General features: G+C 36.4%; 1 pseudogene; it reads left to right on the top strand.

Annotated features, from left to right (window-relative positions):
- The first annotated feature begins 4,473 nt into the window (after positions 1 to 4,473).
- Positions 4,474 to 5,442, top strand: LOC138085632 (olfactory receptor 7A10-like; annotated as a pseudogene).
- The last annotated feature ends 860 nt before the right edge of the window (positions 5,443 to 6,302 follow it).

Below are 6,302 nucleotides of genomic sequence, written 5' to 3'. Positions count from 1 at the left end.
TGAACATCTTTTTATGTGTCTCATGACTATCTTTATGTCTTCTTTGGATGAATGTCTATTTTAATGTTTCTCTTGTAATTAATGCATACTTTATAATAAGGGGCTGAGCCACAGCTTTTATCTTGTGATATAACTATGAGTTTTCTAATTGCTTTGGTCAAAATGTCAGGAAGCCAAGGAGTATACTACTCAAGGTTTTATATTAAATTTTACAATCTGTCCCTTTTAAAAACAGAGGAATAATAATTTTGTGGAATTTCAGGGACACTATCCCAATCAAAAATCAATGTGTGAAATTCCAGGGAACCTAAACGATACAGGATCTTCAGTCTTAGGCTTTAAGAAAATTTTAACTCCAGGTTTTGATGAGGACATTAGGGTTTAGACTTCTGGAAGGAAGAAGAGTTAATGGAGGAGTGATCACCTGGCTCATAACCTGGTCTCCTAGGAGCAGAGAATCAGCAGAAAAAATTTCATGCTTTCTAGATGAGTGTCCCACTGGGAAATCACCTACATGGATTTGGTAGTAAAGGAGGGAAGTATACCTAATGAGCAGAGAGAGAGAGCTGTAAACACCTTCTCACTGCAGTTTCCCGTGAGGACAAACTTGGATTGGGTGGGGCACAGTTAGCACTTTTGTTATCCTTAGTCTGGATCAAGGAAGGATGCCTGACCCTTAACAGCTGACTTGTGGGGACTGAGTTCAGTCTCCATCATCTACCACCCAGGGAGGACTTCCACACAGAGAGTTTCCATCCAGGTTAGTTCTGCTACCCAACTGATACAGAAGGTATCAGATAATATGGAAGCTAACTGCTTACCTGAGGTCATCTGAAAGCCAATCCAGTCTAGCCCAGTGCCCAGAGATCACTGTGGTTGTTCACTTGTTTGATTGATGTGTGTGTGTGTGTGTGTGTGTGTGTACTGTGTATGCACTCAGTCACTCAGTCATGTCCGACTGTGAGATGCAGGCTCTTCTGTCCATGAGATTTTCCAGGCAAGAATACTGAAGTGGGTTGCCATTTCCTACTCCTGGGGATCTTCCCAACCCAGGGATGAAACCTGAGTCTCCTATGGCTCCTTCATTGGCAGGCTGATTCTTTACCACTTGCCACCTGAAAAGCTGTTTGATTAATAGATCAATGTATTTTTATGATGCTGTAAAGAGACATGAACATTGAACTCAGCAATTTGAGGGTCAATGATATCAATTAAATCTTAGTGATGGAAATGCAGTTAGAAGGGGAAATGGGGGGTGTTATGTACTTTGAGTAAAGTGAAATTTATGTCCAAGAACCTATTAATTAATAGGAGTAATCAAATAGAATATTAATTGTGGAGAGATGTCCAGGGAAGTGTGGGGTTTCCTTTCATTTTTAAGATAGTGCCTATTTGACTATATACCCATATGATAAGAAGATCAAGACCAAGGAATGACTGCAAATTAATCTTTACAATACCATTTCATGAGATACATGTTTCAGAATATCTTCTGTCAATCAGGGTGTCCATGTGAAAAATAATTATTTTATATGTCAAAGAGGTATACAGCCAGCTTTATTCTGCAACTATTTATTATCTTGTGAGGCTGAATATATATGTGAATTTGTTAGACATTTACTTTCTTGACGCAAGTTACATATATGTGGCATTTGATTCGATATACTGGGTTGGAATATTTTCATTCCTGCTTTTCACTGAGTTCTTTCAAAGAACTGAAGTTTTCCCACAAACTGACTGCTTGCCGCTTAGCTCTTTTACATATTATAAATGTGTCTGTGGGCCACTGTGAGTGTTTACAACTTTTCGTGATCAAATCAATCCATCAGCCATAGAATGCTCCCTCCATTGCATTTTAATTTTTTGTTTTCATTGCTGAAATATTTGATGTTTCACTTTAACATTCTTCAGTCTTAAATCATTGCTTTAAACAAAAATATTAGTGAAATTTCCTCTATCTCCTTAGTGCTAATAAATCACTTGTGTACCTATTTCCAGTGTGGCAAGAAGATCCCCTGGAGAAGGAAATGGCAACCCCCTCCAGTATTCTTGCTTGGAGAATTCCATGGACAGAAGAGCCTAGTGGGCTATAATCCATGGGGTTGCAAAAAGTCGGACATGACTGAGTGACTAACACTTTCACTTTCCAGAGCTGAAGTTATTGAATTGTAGTCTCTTTCTAATTATTTCTGATGAAACTCCATTCTGTTTTATATAATGGCCATTTCACAAATTACACAGATTTCACAAATTGTATTAACACCAATAGTGCACAAAGTTCACTTTTCTCCACATTCTCATAATCTCTTCTTAGCTCTAGTATTTTTGACAATCACCATTATAACAGGAATAGATAATATTTCATTCAGTTTTGACTTGAAGTTCCCTAATGAACAGCATTGTTGTGTGCCTTTTCACGTACCTGTTGACCATTTGAGTATCTCTTTGGAAAACATCTACTCATATCCTTTCCCTATTTTTTATTTGAACTTTTTTTGCTACTGGGTTGTATGCTCAGTAGTCTGCATTGTGTCTGGCTCTTTGCAACACCATGAACTGTAACTCTCCATGTTCCTCTGTCCATGGAGTTTTCCAGGCAAGAATACTGGAGTGGGTTGTCATTTCCTCCTGCAGGAGATATTTCTGATCCAGGGATCAAACCCACGTCTCCTCTGACTCCTGCATTAGCAGGCAGATTCTTTATCACTAAGCTACCAGGGAAGCCCTGCTGGGTTGTATGAGTTCCTTTTATAGTTTGAATATTAACTCCCTTTCAGATATCTTGTTTGAAAATATTTTTTCCATTTCCATATCTTTTTTTTGGTCATGCTGTTAGTTTTTTTTTTTTTTTCCCCTGTAGATGCTGTCTAGTTTGATGTAGTGCCACTTGGTTATTTCTTATTTTGATATTTTGTTGACATGTCAAATCCAAAATAAATATTTCCAAGAACTATGCTAAGAAATCACTTCCATATGTTTTCCTCTAGGATTTTAATGGTTTTAGATCTACTTATGTCTTTATTCACTTAGGAGGAATTTCTTTGACTACCATAAAGTAGTGGTCCAATATCATTCTGCTTTATGTAGCTGGACAATTTTTCCAGTATTACTTATAGAAGAGGCCATATTTTCCCTATTTTATATTAATGTGTTCTTTGTCATAGATTAATTAACCATCTAAGTGTCATTTTATTAATGGGATCCCAATTTTGTTACATAGTTATACATGTCTGTTTTTTTGCTAGTACCCTGCTGTTTTGATGACTGTAGCTTTGTAGTATATTTTTGAAAGCAGAAAGTGTGATGACTCTAGCTCTGTCCTTCTTTCTCAAGATTACTTTGGATATTTATGGTATTGTGATTTCTTATGAATTTTAGGATTGTTTATCTGTTTCTGTGAGAAATGCCATTGAAATATTGACAGGGATTGCATTGAATCTGTAGGTTTGCTTAGACTAATATAAACATTATAAGAATAATACTTTTTTGAATCTAAAAACATGGGATATTTTCCATTTATTTGTATCCTCTTCGATTCCTATCAACAATGTCTTGTAATTTTCAGCATAGAGATACTTTACCTCATTGGCTGAACTTATTCCTAAGCATTTGGTTGTTTTTAATGCTATTGTAAATACTACTGCTTTCTTTATTTCCTTTTTGATAATTTGTGGTTAGTATATACAATTGCTACTTACTTGTATATGTTAATTTTATATCCTGCATTTTAGTGAATTTTTAAATTAGCTGTAACATTTTTCCACAGATTTTTTTTTAGGGTTGTATTATATGTATGTCATCTGCAAAAAAAAAAAAAAAAGACAATTTTACTTATTTTCCAAATCTTCTGTGTTTTATTTCTTTTTTGTGCTTTAATGCTCTCACTAGGGACTTCTAGAACCATGTGGAATAGGAGTGGTGAGAGAGAGTACCCTTGTCTTGCTCCTGATCATACAGGTAAAACTTTAATTTTTTTCACCATTTAGTATGAAGTTAGCTGTGGGTACATCATATGTGATGCTTTTATGCATGTTAGGGCATTTTTGCTTTTCATCTTCTTCCACTCAAAGACCAGACAAGAATGGGAAAATTGTCAGCAAACAATATGAATTCCAGAAATAAATGATAGAATTTCTCATTAAGGGTGGAACATAACATGGTGACAAAAAAGCTTAAAAAAATGGGAAAAAAAGAAAGAAAGACAAAAAATAAAAAAGAAATAAAACACATAAGATTTGGAAAATAAGTAAAATTGTCCTTTTTTTTTGGCAGATGACATACATATAATACAATTTCCTGATCAGGGATAGCAATAGGGAATTCCCACAGAGGATTAGGTCCATACACAAAACTATTGATATTAATTTTGTTACTGCAAAGTATAAACTAACTGTTTTAATTTTGTGGGTGAAAGCCATTTGTATAAAGATAACTAATGATATTTTTCTCCTTTCTTATACTCAACTTCAACAAATGTAAGAAGAAAATCTTACAGTAGTTTCAGGATTTCTTCTTCTGGGATTTTCAAATGAACAAGAATTGCAGCCCATCACATTCATGATTTTCTTCTTCCTGTATCTGATCACTGTGTTTGGAAATTTGGCTATCATCCTAGCCACCATTTCTGACTCCCACCTCCACACACCTATGTACTTCTTCCTCTCCAACCTGTCCTTTGTAGACATCTGTGTTACCTCTACCACCATCCCAAAGATGCTGTGGAACATCCAGAACCAGGGCAAGCTGATAAGCTATGAAAGCTGCATTACTCAGATGTACTTTGTCATTCTCTTTGTAGGGTTGGATGACTTTCTCCTAACAGTGATGGCCTATGACCGCTTTGTGGCCATCTGTCACCCCCTGCACTACACAGTCATTATGAATCCATGGCTTTGTGGCATTATGCTCCTGGTCTCCTGGATCATCAGTGTCTTACATTCCTTCTTACAAACCTTAATGGTTTTGCAGCTTACCTTCTATACACATTTAGAAATCCCTCATTATTTCTGTGAACTTAATCAGTTGATTCAACTTGCCTGCTCTGATACCTTTCTTAATGACATGGTGATGTATTTTGCAGCCCCACTTCTGGGTGGTGGTCCCCTGGTTGGTATCATTTACTCATACTCTAAGATAGTGTCTTCCATTTGTAGAATCTCATCATCTCAAGGGAAGTATAAAGCATTTTCCACTTGTACATCTCACCTTTCAATTGTCTCCTTATTCTATTGTACATGCTTAGGAGTGTACCTAAGCTCTGCTGTTACCCACAGCTCACACTCAAGTGCAACAGCCTCGTTGATGTACACAGTGGTCACACCCATGCTGAACCCCTTCATATACAGTCTGAGAAATAAAGACATAAAGAAAGCTATGAAAAGATATGTGGGGATGGCAGCTACACAGGGTGCAACTGTCCTGGAGTTGAACAAGGCCATATGAGTATAGGGTTCATAATCTTGGAGCCAGAATGTATGATTTCGGCAGTTTTGCCTCTTATCATTTTCCTGCTCTCCCCAATTATTTTCTATATCAAATCATATGACTTTGGGTTTCATTAAAAAGTATTTTTCCCAAATAAAGAATATAATATCAAACCCTATAGCAGAAAGTGAAGAAGAAAAGCCTCTTGATAAAAGTGAAAGAGGAAAGTGAAAAAGTTGGCTTAAAACTCATCATTCAGAAAACCAAGATCATGGTATCCAGTCCCATCACTTCATGACAAATAAATGGGGAAACAATGGAAACAGTGACAGACTTTACTTTCTTGGGCTCCAAAATCACTGCAGATGGTGATTGCAGCCATGAAATCAAAAGACACTTGCTCCTTCAAAGAATAGCTATGACCAACCTAGACAGCATATTGAAAAGCAGAAACGTTACTTTGCCAACAGAGTAAGAGGGTAACAGGCAGGAAGGCCAGGGGTCTTAAAAAGGAGGAAATAGGTTGCAAGTGTCAGACATTTTTTTATCTCTCTCCTAAGTGTCAGAAAACAAACTAGTGATATATATATATATTTCCCCTTCTGTATACAAATTAAAAAGAGATTTCTCTTAAAATACTATGTTGCCATAATGACACCTGGTTCCACGTAAACTTAACTTTTCTCAGATCTTGAGCTAACCAATGCATTTTTCTTATGGAAATGTTTGTCTTAAGCTATGTTACTGTACTATACATTTACCCCAAACTCTGACATCAAGTAGGTTTCCCCTAAAGGCTCAGAACTGACTTGACAAACCAGTATGTTATCCTCATATATTGTTCTCCTTATCCATGTAAGTGGAACTATTTGTATGGC

This window comes from Capricornis sumatraensis, chromosome 9 (genome assembly GCF_032405125.1).
Source record: "Capricornis sumatraensis isolate serow.1 chromosome 9, serow.2, whole genome shotgun sequence".
NCBI classification, from domain to species: Eukaryota; Metazoa; Chordata; class Mammalia; order Artiodactyla; family Bovidae; genus Capricornis; species Capricornis sumatraensis.
Note: the sequence above shows the minus strand (reverse complement) of the source record. Positions and strands in the feature narration are given on the sequence as shown.